The following is a 17,495-nucleotide window of genomic DNA, read 5'->3' on the forward strand; positions in this document are numbered from 1 at the left end:
AACCTCTGATCTTCTTCAGGTGTGTTTTGTCGAAGTAACGAATTTACACGGAATTTCAGTCGGAACCCTTTATTAAATCAGGCATAAAATTCTAGAAGTCCTAAGTAATGTCAAAGGTGAGGCACGTCATCCACTTAAAGTACGTTTAGTAGAACATCAAAAAGCCGTAATATTTGAGGAAATGCTAAGCTATTTTCTGATTTCAAAATATGCTGTTCAAAGTGGTTTTTGCAGACTGAATTAAAAAATAAACAAATGGCCACTTATTGATTAACGGATGCGAATGCTGAATTCCTGAAAAGTTGTAAACAAATAACTTATTCTACCTCTAACTTTAAGTCCGAGTTGCACTCCCTAATTTAAAGTTAGTGGTAGGCATAGCTTTTTTTATACAATTTTTCAATAATGAAGTCTCCAACGGTTAAGCGACAAGCGATGAGTTATATGCTGTAAAGACAACTAAGAGAAATGAAATAAGAACATAAACACTAATTCAGCACGTATAAAAGATACTTGAATTTTACTGCGTTTGGTATAAGCTGTTTGTGGATATTTTATTGCTTACAATTTCTCAACTGTTAACTATTCTACACTTAATACAGAGCAAACATTCACCCCTCCGCTAACATCCACATCTGTAATGACTTCAACGTCCATAACGTGGAATGGCTGACCCATTCAAATAAGACAGACGATGAGGGGAGGTTTTGTCATGATTTTGCCATTGCTTATGACCTCACTCAGATTGCCAAGTACGTCCAAGGATGGAATACTGCTGCCATATGTGGGCAGGAGCTGCTAAAAATAGCTTATCCTGCCTTTACAGAGTACAAAATAGACTTCGTGGCTTAGTGGGGGATGCCCTTTTCTCTACCCTGCAACCTCTCTCCCACAGAAGAGACGTTGCGAGCCTATCCTTGTTTTATCGTTATTTCCATGGCAAGTGCTCCTCTGAACTCCAATCTCTGGTCCCCCCTCGCCAATCTATCACGAAAAACACCCGTCTAGCTGAATCCACTGTGAAAAATTTTCCCCACTCTATATCTGTGCCTAAATCAAAACGCGGATTCCATGAACAAAGCTTCTTTCTTAGAACTGCACGCATGTGGGACTCTGTTCTGTTTGCCTGCTTCCCACCTGACTACAACCTGGATGTCTTCAAGTCCAACGTAAAAAAATTCCTGATGAACCGCCCCCTTAAGTGAACACTTCATTAAATCTCTACACTAACGTACCGTACTTGCAATAACCCTTATCCCTGAGTGGCTTCCGGGCCTTTATAAGTGGTGACTGCCGCGTAAAAAAATGCTTTCATTTATTTTTACTAACTTTTTCAACGTCAATTATTCCATTGTTAGCGTGAACCAACTTTTTTAAGCGCAGCATAAATTAAGCGAAGTTTATTGCGTCTATTTTTGAGCAAACATTAAACGCAGAATCAAAGTTTTTCTACACGTGGAAAAAAATTACTTGCTTTTCTCCGATAGTAAAGTTAGACACAAGGTCATTGTTTAATATATTGAAAATCCCGCTACCCACAAAAAGAGTCATTCGGGATTGGGGCAATTTTTTTTAATCATCAATCTTATAGGCTTTCTACTTCACTGACCAAAAGTAGAAAAGATAATGTATGGTATCTGAACAGATGCTGTACTTTAAGGTTAATCTTATTTGGAAAATAAAAAAAAATAAAAATAAACCGAAAATAAAAGATATTGTAAAATTGGCAAATATTTAAATCGTATTTTTTTTAAATATTAGGAGCAGACAAAAATATACTCGATTGCGAATAATCAGGCACAATTAATTGTAAATATTGGCAATACTTTTTACCGGTTTAAGATTTAAGACTGTGAAGTATTATTTTTTTTTTGCTATGAGAGATAAATTCTGCATGTTTTACTTTTTAAGGTTATTTCGTGTCGTTTTATGATATTGCAAGTCACACTTAGGATTAGACAGATATTAAAGATTAGTTGTCGGTCCCAAAACGTTGGAATTTCTAGAAATGAGGGATTATTTTAATAAACATTTATATGAAAAAATGATCCCCTACTTTAATATCTAATATATTTTTTTTCGGAATATCCAGACGTAATTGTATAAAAACGAAGAACCTCATTTTTTGAAGAGAGATAACCAAGACACCTTATGTTTTTAAATATGGGTATAACCTATTTTCTAAATTGACAAACTACTTAATATTTTCCTTTAGTGTATATTCTCAAAGGTTTTTACATTCGTGCCATTTTATCTCCCCTCCCCCAACTCCCCATTAGAATGGTTCTAAAATCTATCAATTAATTCACATAAAAATGTAGTGCCTGTTTTGTGTTTTTAATTTTTTCCTTTTTGCACATATTAATTTTTACAGATATCCGAGGAGAATTTATTCAGCAATTTTAAATATTTACGTACGCTATTATAGCGATTTTACATTTGTTTAATTTAATTTCAAGTTAATGTTTATTATATTAAGCACTGTTTGATATTATGATTTATTTCTTGTAAAACAAAATATACAATCTCAAAAAATCAAATAGAACTAACTAATAAAATTTGACAACTTTCTAAGGAACCAACAGTTTTAATATAATTAAAAATATATAAAACAAGAAATGCGGGATATTTCTATATTCATGATATTTTTATATAGGAAGTTAAAATATAGTGTTTTTCTTTTTTGAAATTTGTGTTTTTGTTTCGAATTAGTGTTACATGATAAGGGCTGTCCCCTTTTCATGTAAGTATAAAAATAGAGAGATTTAGTTAAAATGAAAATAAAATGAGAGAACACGGGAATCGAACCCCGGAGATAAGTTTTAAAGAACAATAGGTTTAAATGGAATGTCCAGTAAATTGGTGATTCTGATGAAATAAATAATAAATAAACAACAAAGGAAAAATGGGAAATCAGAATGTTCGGAAACGTGCGGGTCGTGCATGTTGATGGCACGTGAATTGTGGTCACGTTGGCCGGACATGCATGGATTTCTCAATATAGGAAGTGAGAGTTAGTTAGTTAGTTAGAGTGAGCAGTCAGAAGAAGGGAAGCAGAGAGTCAAAGTCAGACGATAGTCTGGGTCCAGACATGGGAGTCGAACGTCTAGAAGCGATACGGTCACTTTTGAAACATTAGAATGTGAACCTTTGAATTCCTGAACGCAAAGCCACTAACCGGTTAAGTGGAAGAATAAATGCTCATCATGTTTTTATAACTGCCGTCTCCTGTGTCCATCATTACATGAAAAAGGTATTGTAAATTTATAAGAACTGTCCGAAATTCATCATCTAAAATATATATGTTTAGAAAGAATATGTGTCGTTCTATTTATGTTATATAAACACTCCCGTTCATACGAACTGCCAAAGCATAAATGCCAACATGTCAATCCATCGGCATAAATGCCAACCTATCGGTCTGTCTTTCTAGATATGAAAACACCTTCTCAAAATGTATTTATATGCAATCTCTCTCATTTATAAACTCTCACTCTCTCTTTATATACACCTGTTAATGTCTCCATATCTCACAACATGATCACACACATTAACCTCAAAGATCTCTTACTTCCATGAATACTTAAGACTCTTATCCTTTATAACATGAACAACAAAAGAACATTCATCATCTTAAGTATAATAAGCGAATCGTTCAAAATATAACATTAGCGGTTTGTAAAACTTTCAGACGGCAAAAGTTTAAAATCTAACGATTTTATGGAGATTTCTTTTAATTGATCCAGCCATTGTTTTTTTTTTTTAATTTCAGTTGACAGCACTGGAAATAATAAAATCTCAGCAAACTATTTTCGAAAATTGAAAAATCCGATCTGCAAAATAGTTTTTCCCTCTTAAAGATAAAAAGTTTTGTACAGGGGAATATTTTACGTAACACCGGCCAGGTGAAATAATAAAACATTAATCAAAAGTAACTTTTCCAGCCAAAATATCAGTTGACGCCATTTGATTAACGAACTTATTATTATTTTTATTTATTTATTTTTTGTAACTGGGCAAATTATTCCTCGTAATATATACTAATCAATAGAAGTTTGATTCTATAATAATACACGTGCAATCTTTATAAATTAAAATATGTTTAAGCGTATTGTACGACCGGGTAACGCCGACCGAACAGCTTGCACACATATATATATATATATATATATATATATATATAAATATATATATATATATATATGTCTGTGTGTGTGCGTGTTTGTGTGTGTATGTGTGTGTGTGCGCGCATGTTTATGTGTGAATTGTTATATCAAAATACAATGTTTAAAATCATCTGGAAAATACAATGAAAATAGTTCAAAATCTCAAGTCGCCTTCCAAACTATAGAAGTTATAGGTCATATCATCCTAGCACCTTTATTTATGCACTGAAACATTAAGGAACACATTTAATTCTTTACCTGGCATATTTTACAACAGAATACACTTTTAACTTATATATATATATATATATATATATATATATATATATATATATATATATATATATATATATATATATATATAGCATGGAGACCTGATGTTGCCGTCGATTGAATAAGGATCAACAACTGTTCCATTCTCCCATACTTTTAATAAAATCGATTGATTGCCTGGTCTAGTTATGGACCCACCCCCGCAGCGTACCGGGAGGAAGCTTTACATGTCTCGCTGCTGTGACTTAGTCCAAAATACATTGTAGTCTACATTAGACTATAAAGGATATGCTGTTCATTTGATAAAATTGTTAGTACATAATTGCTCCATTCAAATTTGAAAATACAAAAGTCGAGTATTATGGTTCAATTGTGCTCTAAGTAGAAACATCAATTTCGATTGTACCTTTTTCTTATTAAAGAACTAACTGTTGATCTTATTGAAATTATTTTTACAAAATCACTTGATTAAAAGTAAACGCACAAAAGTAAAGTATAAGGGTTCAACCATGCTCTAGAAATAAATTCATTTCAAACGTGTCTTATAAAAAAACCTACTGTTGATTTTATAGGCTGGATCTTTTAGCTTGTGCAGTGATAAACTCATAAAATGCACTTGTGATGTTAGGTTGCATAAAAGTATTAACTTTGGTAAAATCGAATTTCTCGCTTTAATCGAATTTTCTCGTTCTCTTCGATACTTATTGGACGCATTCCGTTACAAAATCAATGTAAGAGCATCCCTAGACACAGAAAATACCTACGTGTGAAATTAAAAAAAAAATATCGACAAAACATTTTCCGAGTCCATAGGAAACTCTCTCTTTCACACACACGCACACACAGGCAATGTTGCTTTTCTATAAGACTATTATACACACACAAACACACACACACACACACATATATATATATATATATATATATATATATAAAGAGAGAGAGAGGGAGAGAGTGTGAGAGTGAGAGTGACAGTGAGAGAAAGAGATAGATAGATAGATAGATAGATAGATAGATAGATAAAGGTGTGTTTTTTTATTGAAAGGGTTGGCAGTATTATATTCATATTATCGGCTAAACATTTTCCGAGTCCATAGGGAACTTTCCGTCTCTCTCACACACACGCACACACAGGCAATGTTGCTTTTCTATAAGAGCATTATATATATATATATATATATATATATATATATATTTAGAGAGAGAGAGAGAGAGAGAGAGAGAGAGAGAGAAAGATAGATAGCTAGCTAGCTAGCTAGATAGATAGATAGATAAAGGTGTGTTTTTTATTGAAAGGGTTGGCAGTATTATATTCATATATAATTTTTTTTCTGGTGTCATAATTCATTAACCCATCCTTATATGCCTCTGAATACCCACGTGATAACGCACAAAATTTGGGAGTGTTTTCATTTTACTTGAGAGCAAAGGGAAGTCTTTTTGAATAAGCTGAACTAACAAATCGCATATTTAATCACTTCGTTTGTAAATAGGTGAGTATTTAACTTCGTTTTCTAATACACCACACCTTAAACTTCCACCCGATTCTCTTTGTCTTTCCCCTTACCCCCATCCCTCTCTCTCTCTTTCTTTGTCTCTCTCTTTTTCTCTCTCTTAATATATATATATATATATATATATATATATATATATATATATATATGTGCAAATATCCTTTACTCACTTATATTTCCTCTTTTATATATAACAAATCTTCCCATTGTGATTACAGAGTATCTAATGAATAAATGACGAAAGTCTATATGCCAAATTTCATGATGTTTACTATCTTGCAGTTTATTTCTTTAATTCAGTTGACACTTACACTTCTTGACAGTACCTGTTTCGTAGCAGAAAACAATTACTTAATTATTTCATCAATCAGTGAATCTATTTTCCCCTTAACTCATTAGAAGAACTAGCAACTATCAATCCATTAAAAGGAAATAAAATGCGTTTGGACATAATTTTAAAAATCGGCAAATTGGAAGAGATGTTGCAAATAGCTTACAGTTTTCTTTCATTACGCCATTTTGAATTTTAAAGGAGTAAATTGTAAGATGGTTAACATCATGTAATTTTGAATTTAGAAGGTAGATTTATTCATTATATATATATGTATATATTTTTATGAATATATATATATATATATATATATATATATATATATATATATATATATATATATATATATTCCTATGGATTATTTCGGACCATCATCCAATTACGGGATTTCCTTGGATTTTACTTGTGCAAATTGAAATTCAATTAACTTTCTTGAAGTTATATTTTTGTATTTTACCGTTATTGGAATATTTATCTTTCACCAGACTATCCATTCACGTGTAATCACCTTTTTCTTCACCATATTCCCTTTGCTTCACTTTTTTGTTATCAAGTAAGATCTTTGACTTACTTGTTGTTTCATCAAATACTTTTGCATGCAAAATCCGATCCCGCATTTTGCTAATTCCTACCCTCTGATGAGAAGGAAAGTATTTTTTCGAAACTCCGCGGATTAAGGACTATCCACTTATCAAGTGTTTCCTTTTCAGATTAAATATGTTTTTAACTCTTTTTCAAAGTGTTTTCCTGAAGAATCCTAGAGTGGATGAAACGCGGAATATTCAGTGTAGCTTAATCGCAATATATATTTTATAACTTACTATATATGTATATATATATATATATATATATATATATATATATAGTCATGTCATATACTATTGATACCATGAAACCTAGTACTACCTGCCTCATGGTCGGGTAACTGGCGACTAAACTGGTTCCCCCACCATACTGACTTGTTTGGTGCGGGGGGTAGCTAATCTTCCTGAAGGATTAAAAACAATACCGTTCAAAGGGCGAATGAACCCTTTTTCGGGGTCAAGGGCCAACTAGCACCGTGTGTGTTTGTGTGTATGTATGTTTGTGTTGGGGAGGAGAGGGCTTCCATAAGCTGTGGTGAAGGCAACCTTTCTAGGAGAAGCAAATCGCTGATTTAAAAAAACATAAAACGGGAGACCAGTACCCGCATTAAGCTGGTCTGCAGTTTAACTTGCTGCTGGCTATCTTGCTCTTGCTTGTTGCTGGATCTCAACATTTTGAACCGAGAGAGAGACTTAGCTGCCGTACAAAGCTAAGACTCTGTAATATAATCTGTGTATAGATACTCCCTCAGGTATTTGTCTATTAAAATGGTCCTGTGGCGATGGAAGTAATTTTTGGGCTCATGGACTTTAAGTGTCTGAGGGAGTGGCACTCATCTGACAAGACGTTGCTATCATATATATATATATATATATATATATATATATATTAGCCTGGCAAGTACCAGATGGGTGACAAGATGGGTGACAAGAAAGAAAAAGAAAGACACTATTTTGTCTATACTAATTTTGCTATGTAAACGACGAAAACCTTGACCTATACAGTTTGAATATGCATATCTAAACTTAGACACGTGCCAACTACTACAAGATTTTTCTTTCTTTCTTCCTTCCTCCCTACAAACTATTCTCCTACCCCTAGTCCCTATTGTCTCTTCTCATTGAATTTAATTCAGAATGTAGAATAGATTTTAAATTTGAATTTTTTTTCAGACGTACTAAGTATAAATATTTTCACTTATGCGGTTTATAAATATGCTCATCAGAGATGCATATGGTTTTTGAATCACTATTACGCTTTGATAAACCATTCCTTTATTTTGCCTTCGGATATATTTTCATTCACTACTTGAATTTACCAACTGGATTTAATTTTTGAATCTTATATAAACAAAATCGTTGCCGGATATCTTATATAACCAGCGGAAGGAAAATATTCAGCGGAAGGAAATATATTTGCATATGATTGCGATCTAATACCTTGGAAAATTACAAGACGCGATGGGGAGATAAAATATATGAGAAATATATAGAATAAAGTCTTCTCTTGCTGTTATTTTAGATTATTAGAAACCATAGCAGCAAGATTTAGTCTCTATTCCATCAAGGCCAAAGGTTTGGAGAATATATATATATATATATATATATATATATATATATATATATATATATATATATATATATATATATATACGTGCGTGTGTGTGTGTGTTTGTGTATGTATATATGTGTGTGTACACGCATTAAAGTGTCAAATTAATTATTTTTAAACAGTATCATAAGATCTATTTACTTTTCCCCAAAATACAACATTTTAGCAATTAAAAAATGTTCGTCTCTTGCAATTATCTGTCCAATATAATTTTCTTTTTTAATGATAGCTTTATACCGCAGTTCACGTGGACTTTACAGATTGCCTATGTAAGTGGTTACTTGTCATTATAAGTAAAATATTCAGAAACAGAAACACACGCATACACATACACCCATATATATATATATATATATATATATATATATATATATATATATATATATATATATATATATATATGTATATATATATATTATACAACGGGAAAATAATGTAAAAAAATTAAAGATTCTTGAAGCGTCGTACATTAGAACTCTTCAACCTAATATAAATGACATTGCATTTCAAAAAAGTAGTAACGTTCTGAAATGTCTTGCGTAGTCCGTGTTGGACGGACTTCGTACATGGTGTCTACGAACTTGCTGGTTTTAACACTCGAATTTTTAATCGACTTTTATTCTTAATCGACTTTTATTTTAACTCATCACTGACTATATATATTTTAGTTTTCATTTTCAATCCTCATTTTCGCAATCCTGTATTTTTAACACCTGATGATGATTCATGGACGAATCGAAAGCGCTCGTAACAGCAACATGTATGGATCCTTTATTAATATTTTTGATTTTGAAACAAAAAAGACAATACGAAAAATTGAAAAATTAAAAAAAAGAATTATAAGAAAAAAAGTCTCCGTTGTATTTAATAATATTTGCTTGAATATATATATATATATATATATATATATATATATATATATATATATATATATATATATATATATATACCAGCAGGAAGACCAAACGTGGCCCGTGATTGAATAAGGATCAATGATATTTTATTGTTATTGAAATCGATGAAATCGTCCATTTTCAATCTAATCGATTGCTAGTCTACTCTAGTTGGGGACCCATCGCGGTGCATCAGGAATTTTTTTTATACGCCTCCCTATTTTAGTCTACATTGCACTGTAGAGAACCTTTTGTTAATTTTAGACAAATATTTAAGTTATAAATAATGGCTGGAGTTACATTTTATAAGAAATGCTTAAGAGTAACATCAGTTGTGCTTTATACAGAATTATTCATTTCGAACGCACCACTCTCATATCAAAGAATATTCTGTTGATTTTATATTCCTGGCCTAACAGATTGTGTGATTATAACGACTTGAATTTTAGTTTAAAATGAAAAAGTATCATCGTGAAATTGTGCTTTAAACAGAAACATTCATTTCGAACGCGCCGCTATCATATCAAAAACGAATTGTTTATCTTAAATATAGGACATTCTAGATTGCGTTGTGATAAAACTTCTCAAATGCACTTGTGATATTATGCTTTGTAAGGTGTTAACTTTGGTCAAAATCGCCTACTCCTCCTTTCATTGGATTTTTTTGATTATCGAATATCAATACTTATTGCAGACATTCCGATACCAAACATACCTAAGAACACATGATGTACTTTCGTGTGAACTTTCATAAAAATCGGCCTAGCCGTTTTAGAGTCCACAGGGAACAACCTACAAACACACATAAACAAACACAGACGAAGTACATTTAAATTATAGTATATATATATATATATATATATATATATATATATATATATATATATATATATATAAGGAATTTTGTCTGTATGTCTATTCGTTTCCTATAGACTCCAAATATTAAGGGAAACCCCTTGAATGCGGAGAATAATACAAGAAGACAATATAATGAAGAAGCGTTACAGGGAATGAAGAACACCGAAGCTGCATATCTACCAGTTCCACACCCCCATCATAAATCCCCCCATTGTCTCATCACCGTTCCTCCCAATAGAAAAGTGATACCAAAGAGCCGAGAAGGATCAAGAAGATTTAAAAGACCGAGGGAAGAGCGCTGGCCAGACCTCGGCTAGACAAGCACGAAGAGAACAGTGACCTTGGGGAGGCTTAGTGCCACTCAAATTCCAGTATAAACCAATGGCGACTGCCAGCGAGAAATCAATGGGAAGAGGCTGTTGCAATGACGCAAATTCGTTTGCAAATTTTGTTTTTTTTTACACGGTGGTTACCACTTATCAAGGCCCGGAAGCCACTCAGGGATAAGGGTTATTGTAAGTACAGTACGTTAGTGTGGAGATTTAACGAAGTGTTTGCTTAAGAGGGCGGTTCATTAGGAATTTGTTAACGTTGGACTTGAAGACATCCAAGTTGTAGTCAGGTGGGAAGCATGCAGGCAGAACAGAGTTCCACAGGCGTGCAGTTCTAAGAAAGAAGCTTTGTTCATGGAATCCACGTTTTGATTTAGGCATAGATAAAGAGTGGGGGAAATTTTTCACAGTGGATTCATTGTATCGAAGGAGGTGGAGATATGGATGTCGCGATAACAGAAATAATTTGAAAAGAATATCGATCGAGATGGTGAGTACTCGTAACCGGGTTTATTATCATTTGGAAAGATGATTGAAAGAGAGTGGAAAGTACTTGAAACGTAGGTAAAGTTGTCGTCACTCACATTCCACGGAAAACAACCAATTATTCGTGGAGAAAAATTTCGGACGATAGCCTGTGTGAAAACTCATTGTAACTAAATTATAATAATATAAAAAAAATAATGATAAAATAGTAGTAATAATAATAATAATAATAATAATAATAATGATAATGATAATAATAATAATAATAATAATAATAATAATAATAATGATAATAATAATAATAATAATAATAATAATAATAATAATAATAATAATAATAATAATAATAATAATAATAATAATAAATATATGACTTATACATGCACAACATGCGCGGGCCAAACGAGCTACTACAGAGAAAAAACACGAAACGTTACATGGAACCTAGCAGATTGAAGGTGCATATCTATAAGTTCTCTATCCCCATTCCAATTACCCAATCACCGCTGATGTAACGAAAAACAAATGAAAAACGGCTGTTGCGATAACGCAAACTAATTCGCAATATTTTCAGTAGACGTGGTGAGTATTGGTAATCTGGGGAAAACTGCTAATGAGTTGATAATAATCACATTAATGATAATATTGTTAATAAAAATCATATTAAAAATAATGATAAAAATTTAATAATAATAATAATAATAATAATAATAATAATAACAGCAGGTATACTACTACTAAACTACTTCTACTACTACTACTACTACTACTACTACTACTAGTAGTAGTAATAATAATAATGGGTAAAGACCAATGGCCGTTACTAATTTAGAGGGTTGTTTTAGTAACGCAAATTAATTTGTAAATGATGTCAAAAGAACTGAAGAGTACTGGTAATCCAGAGAGACTTGTTGTAACTGAGACTCCGGTAAACACCACAATTGTTTCTCAAAGAGAATGTTTTTATGACTTGTGTGAAAATCCCTAGTCAGTGAATAATTGAAAAAATACAATTAAATAAATAATAATAATAATAATAATAATAATAATAATAATAATAAATACAATGATAATTATAATAATAACAATGATAATTATAATAATAACAATGATTATAAAATAACAATAATAATAATAATGATACTATAATAATAATAATAATAATGATGATAAAATAACAATGATAATAATATCGATAAAATAATAATAATAATAATAATAAAATAGCAATAATAATAATAATGATAAAATGATGATAATAATAATAATAATAATAATAATAATGATAAAATGATAATAATAATAATAATAATAATAATAATAATAACAATAATAATAATAATAATAGACGAACACAATAACTTACGGATCGGTACCAATGAAAAAACTGTATCCTCCTCCACAGCCATCCTCCTCAAGTTTCTTTTTTACTCTTTTATTTTTTTTTTCGCTGTTTTTGTCATAATTTTTCATTCATAATTTCGAAATAATCCAAAACAAGTGTAAATGCCCTGTTCGCGTTTTACGCTGCTTTTAATACGAAAGATATACAACTTCAGCCGAATGTCTGTATATTTAAAATACAGATTCATCACTTCCGACCCGGCCCCTTAATCGTTCGTTAAAAACCGTTGATTGCGAAATATAGACAATCGCGCTTAATAGTGGCCGCTAGGACATGTTCGGCAACGCCTTTGTTGTATTGTTCGTTTCAAGCGGAAAATCGACAAGCACGTGTCATAAGTGATTGTTTCCACAGAGCTACACACACACACACACACACACACACACACACACACACACACACACACACACACACACACACACACACACACTCACGTATATATAGTGTTATGTTTTTTTATTTTGTGTGTGTGTGTGTGTGTGTCGGTTATTTTGCTCATTGTCAACAATTATTCGTCTTTTGACCAGGTTTTTTAATCCAGTTTTACCCACGTTGCCGATGATTACTGTGAAAAATTTCGGTCGAAAAATTGCTCAGCAGTATGTTTCTTTTTTCTTTTCATCTACTGCTTCCCCTCGTCTCCTTTTTAAATACGTCTTTTTGAGATAAAATACAGGTTCGATGTGTTTCCTCTTAGTTTCTTCTTTGTTTCCCATTCATGTGACGCTTTTTTTTCTTTAGCAATATATAAGTTAAAATTAAAAAATAATCAAAAGTAAACAGAAAAAATACCCTAATTATTGATTATGGTGGAATTGTGACAAGTATTATCCAAATATTTAATAAAATTAAATTATGTAACCCTATATATATATATATATATATATATATATATATATATATATATATATATATATATATATATATATATATATATATATATATATATATATATATATATATATATACTCGGGTTTTTTATATTCAAAAGTAATGGACTAATGAATTCAACGAGGTTGTTCGATAGTGCTCAATAACAAGAGCTGATAATACTTGTTTATTGTTATATAAACATGCTCACATCCCGCTGCTACAAATAGCCACTTGTTTCAATCAAACAACAGATATCATCAGGCAGCGACTTGACTATTCAAAAGTTCAATGAATAATAAGGTTATTCATTGAACTTTTGAATAGTCAAGTCGCTGCCTGATGATATCTGTTGTTTGATTGAAACAAGTGGCTATTTGTAGCAGCGGGATGTGAGCATGTTTATATAATAATAAACAAGTATATATATATATATATATATATATATATATATATATATATATATATATATATATATATATACTAGAAGTTCGCCCGCCTTTGCTCGGGCCCTATCTACTCTTCATAAGGTTATGTGCATATGTATATATTAAAAATGTGAATATGTAAAGTAATGCCTTCTGTATGATAGTCTTCCTTAACTACTATAGAGAAAAGACAGACAGATATTTTCAATTTTATATATATATATATATATATATATATATATATAGATAGATATATAGATAGATAGATAGATAGATAGATAGATAGATTTTATATAATACTAGCATTTCAGCCTGGCGTTGCCCTGGTGTTTGGATGTGTGTGTTGAGAAAAAAAAAGTGGTATTAGAAGAACGGGAAGAAGGACGAAAAGAACGGAGGGAAAAACCTGTCGTCTTTGTGGTTACGACCACCGCCAAACCGGAAGTTACGTATGTTTTAATTAAGGCTACACAATAGAAAGGAGAGGATGACTTTCAAAAATATCGGCAAAAAAAGCGAACCCCTGTAGAAAAGTGCTCAGTTGAAGGTGAAGATATTAATGTTTTTAGCCAATTTTTCGATATTTGTCGTCTGAAAGGTCGAACTTCAAAACGATACTGATCTTGTAAAATCCGTCGACTCTGTCGAAGGTTTTAACAACACACGCAAACATACATGCATTTATATATTGGTAACTAAAAATTTTCGACCCAAACCGATTAAAAGGCTTGCCCTATCTCTGAATACCCTTTATGTAAAATTTCAAATGTTTAGACCAGAAAGTGTCTGAGTAATATGGTGGAAACCGCAGAGGTCAATTTTATAAAAACTTTGACCCCTATTATGACCCCTTAACATTTATTGTTTTGGGCTCAAATTCAGTTATTAAGTTAGACCCATGTCCAAGGAACCTATATCTAAAATTTCAAGTGCGTAGACCAAAAATTGTCGGAGGAATTTGGTAGAGTTCTCAAAAGTCAAATCGTTGAACTTTGACTCCTTGATAGCAAAATTTCTGGCCGAAAAGGAATTAGGCAGATTTCCCAAATCTAAGTACCCTTTATATCAAGTTTTGATTCTGACAAAGTTATTGCGTAAAGAAATATACACAGACACACACACAGGCACACACATACAGACACGTTCACTTTTATAGATATACTAGCATGGGTGCCCATCGTTGCCCGGGTGTTTGGAGGTGTATGCTGAGCAAAAAAAAATAAAATAAAATAAAAAAAAACGGTAATTTTTTTTTTTTAAATTTGACCCCTATAATGCCCCCTTAACATTTATTGTTTTTGGCTCAAATCAAGTTATTAAGTTGGATCCCCGTCCAAGGAACCTATATCTAAAATTTAAAGTTTTTAGGCCCCAAATTGTCGGAGGAGTTTGGTAGGTAAAATCGTTGAATATTGGCCCCTTAACAACCAAATTTCTGGCCGAAACCCGATCACATCGATTTTCCCAAATCTCAGTACCCTGTATATAAAAAAGAGTTATTGCGTAGGGGAATGTACACAGACAGACACACATACATACAGACACACAGACGCAAAGACACGTTCATTTATATATATATATATATATATATATATATATATATATATATATATATATATGCGAATAAAAAGGAACTTTGCATGTGTGTAAGAGAGATTTTTTTTCTTATTATAACCTCACAAAGTTTGGGTCGTTTTTTTTTTAAACATTACGCAAATATACTTGATGTGTCTGGGAGTGTTGTTACGTAGGTTTTGTATTGTCATGCGACTGATAAGTATCGAAAATTGGTAATCGAAAAAAATGAAAGAAAGAAGTCCGATTTTAACCAATAATAACACTTTTATACAACCTAACAGCACAAGTGCATTTATTACCGCACAAGCAGAAAGGTACAAGCTATAAAATCAACACTAAATTATTTCAAACAACATGGGTCCGTTCGCAATGAGTGTTTTTTAGAGCGCAATTTAACTATGATACTTGACTTTTAAATTTAACTTTAATTCAAGTGATAAAGTACGAACATTTTTTAATTCAACAGTTGGTACTTTGATAAGACAAGGGCGCGTTCGAAATTAATGTTTCTCTTAAGAGCTTAACGGAACCATGATACTTGACTTATGCATTGTCAACTTTAAGTAATTATTTAATATAATTTCATAACATGAACAATAGATTCTCTACAGTGCAATTTAAGCTTAAATATATTATTGAATTATTGACTAAGTTACCGCGGTAAAGTATGTAATGATTCCTCCTGCTACACTGTGGTGGGAGAACCTCTAACTATAACAGGTAATCAGTCGAGTTGATTAATAAATCGTCAATTTAATCGATTTTGATGACAATAAAACAACAGAAGGGTGAAAACATTGTTGATCATTTAATTCCTGGACAACGCGAAGACTCCCTACTAGTACATATACATGCATAGATAGTTATCTATATACATGTATATCTATATGTAAATATATAGTTACATAATGTATACATATTTATTCCTAATATGTGTGTGTGTGTGTGTGTGTGTGTGTGTGTGTGTGTGTGTGTGTGGATACATGGGTGTGTCCCCCTGTCTTAGAGTGCTGTGTTTATGTAAGTCGGTGTCCATGTTGCGTCGTCAATGTCGCGAGTCGACCGAAATATCTTTTACGGGTGTCTAATATTACTTTCCCGCCCAATAACACCCGCAGGCATACATATAATGCTGAGCTAATAAAACGTTAGAGATACAATTCTATAATATGAATGGCTATAATATGGGATTTATAGACGTAACATTAAATAGTGTAGTTGTTTTATTTGCACATAATCCAACGGAAATATATAAGTACACACACACACACAAACACACACACACACACACGCACACGCACTCACACACACACGCACTCACACGCACTCTCACACACACACATACACACACATATATATATAGTTGCGGCAAAAGAAAGTCGGCACTTGTCATTTTTTCAGAAACCACAAATTCAAGCTAAATTGAATGCAACTGTTTAAACAACCTATACTTCATTTGATTCGCTTTTTATTTCTCTATATTTTTACCTGTTCACATTTGACTTTTAGTTTATCCTAGTGTTCACGTCAATTAAAAAACAACAACTTCAAATCAAGAAGGTAAAAAGAAACACTTCAGCACATAATGAGCTGCAAATAACTACTTATAATAACAACTTTTTTGGCAACAAAGCATCGCTAATCGTAATTGTTGTTGTTTCAGGTCATACAACATAACAATTAGTCCATATGCCTGGAGTTTTTTCTTAGTGATCGTCAGGAACTCATTAATCTATACTTTTCTGGTTTATTCAATCACATTATAGGAACGGTGAGAAACTGTCTTGATGTCTATTTTGGTCAAATCGTTTCGGTGTTTTCTGCAAACCTTGGGGACAAACTTCACGCAAATCTTCTGCATCTTCAGTTCCTCGCGAATAATGGTGTATACAGTTCTCACGCTAATATCAAACGGCGCACTTATTGTCTCTATAGACGCAAGATAGTCCTCATCTATAAAATGCTTTATTTGGCCAATGCATCCAAAACCAAACTCCTATCCTTACATCATCAACGCTCTGATCCCCATCTGGCATCAATTGTGATGGATGGCTCTCGTCTGGGTGAGGCCCCGTGTTTTGACAAACTTCTGGGTTTAACCTTTACTCCTGATCTGAAATGGAACACGTACATCAAGTCTGTTGCCAAGGTCGCTGGAAAGATGG

The 17,495-nt window shown here is 32.2% G+C and overlaps 1 protein-coding gene and 1 long non-coding RNA gene across 2 annotated transcripts in view; one reads left to right on the forward strand and one right to left on the reverse strand.

Moving 5' to 3' along the window:
• Positions 1 to 17,495, reverse strand: part of LOC145277473 (uncharacterized) — a 730,153-nt gene that overhangs the window by 29,477 nt on the left and 683,181 nt on the right. The window lies entirely within an intron of this gene.
• LOC145277474 (uncharacterized) overlaps positions 5,837 to 17,495 on the forward strand; it is a 29,948-nt gene continuing 18,289 nt past the window's right edge. The window contains exon 1 of the long non-coding RNA XR_013868144.1: positions 5,837 to 5,932. This is a non-coding gene — a long non-coding RNA (uncharacterized LOC145277474). The remainder of the gene's footprint in view (positions 5,933 to 17,495) is intronic.

The sequence above is a fragment of the Euprymna scolopes genome, chromosome 6, assembly GCF_053919585.1.
Source record: "Euprymna scolopes isolate OS-2025 chromosome 6, ASM5391958v1, whole genome shotgun sequence".
Taxonomy (NCBI): domain Eukaryota; kingdom Metazoa; phylum Mollusca; class Cephalopoda; order Sepiida; family Sepiolidae; genus Euprymna; species Euprymna scolopes.